The sequence below is a fragment of the Pteropus vampyrus genome, unplaced genomic scaffold (assembly GCF_000151845.1).
Source record: "Pteropus vampyrus isolate Shadow unplaced genomic scaffold, Pvam_2.0 Scaffold131, whole genome shotgun sequence".
Lineage (NCBI taxonomy): Eukaryota > Metazoa > Chordata > Mammalia > Chiroptera > Pteropodidae > Pteropus > Pteropus vampyrus.
The window spans coordinates 740172-741642 of NW_011888912.1; positions in this window are offsets into that span (position 1 = coordinate 740172).

Below are 1471 nucleotides of genomic sequence, written 5' to 3' on the forward strand. Positions count from 1 at the left end.
CGTGACTCCCTGACTGTGTGTGTGTTTGGGTGCTGATGGAGAGGAGAAAAACATCAAACCTGGAATCCGCTCGTCCCTCTATATTTCTGTAAGCCGCATGGTCATGTTTTCATTTGCCATGGAAACGAGTGAGAACTTCACGGAATCCTTGTTCATTTTAGAGTTTCTGATTGTGCAAAGGCTCAGAACAAGAATGAGGGGGGATCCAAAACACCCCAGCTTATTCCGTGTCTGCGTGAAGGCCGTACGAACAGAAAAGACGTTTGAGGAGAAGTGTGTGTGTAAAAAACGTGAACTTTTTTTTTTGGTGACCGAGAAAGCTCTCATAAGATAAGTGAGTTATCTCTGAAACATGTAAAACCTTTTTCCTGTGTCAATAAACTAAACCCTGGCAGCTCTGCCATCCGGGAGAGCGTGAGGGCTCTTGGAAAATGACTAATTCGGTTAATTCAGTTGGACAAAGATATGAAACCAGATCTGAATGTAAAACTGTGTGAGTTACAGAAAATCTAGGCTGCTGGGGACGGGCACAAACTCCTGCCGCATTTAGAAGTAGAATCACTGGAAAAATTAACCCACGCTACCGAAGTAGGGGAGGCGGCTGTAGGAGCGAACGCTGCTCTTTGAAATTGGTCTGATTTCGTGCATAGAATTAGATGGGGAAGGGCCTGTAGAAATCATTTAATTCTTCATCCTTTTGTCTATTAAAACATTTAGAAAGAACCTGAAGCTCAGGGAGAGTGAGTGAGTAGAGAACTTGGGGCAGAGCTGGGACCAGACACTCTGTTTTCGTCACTGTCTTCCGGGCGTGGTGGCCAGTTTACCTCCGAGAAAGCCCTGTGCTGATGCTAGCGTCTGTCTCTATGATGTTCAAAGCTTAAGAATTTGTCCTGTCTCCTGTGCAGGCTCAGGAATTTATTATTATCCTGGGCGTTTCAGACAATATACTCTACCTTTTTACATCCGGAATAGTGACATCTTGATGGTTTCCATGAGGCGAAATATTTAAGGTGTTTCTCACGAGGTGTTCAAGGTCCATCACCAGCCCGTTTTTTTACAATTCCCTTTTCACGTGATAACTTTTTAAATGAATTGTTTTTCTCCTTGCTTTGCGTCTCTCAGCTCTGTGGGTTTGGGTCATGGGGTCCCCAAGTCTGTGTTGAGGGGGACGTCCTGCAGGAGGACGTTTTCAGGAGGACGTTTACTGGATGCCTCAGCCCCACCCCAAACCAAAAAATGAAAGTTTGGGGACAGTGTTTCTAGGAAACTCTTCTGGCCATTAATCGGGGACTCTAACTGCCTTTCTGGTAAATGGAGAAACCTATCACACAAAACCGATAAACCAACCTGTTTGGGTTTCTTGCCCCAAAATGGGAAACAGAGGGAAACATTTCCCCAATGGGAATACGGAATGGAATATTTCTGAGCTTTTAAAGCATGCGGCAAACGTTTTCTCTTCGGTTGTTCCGGG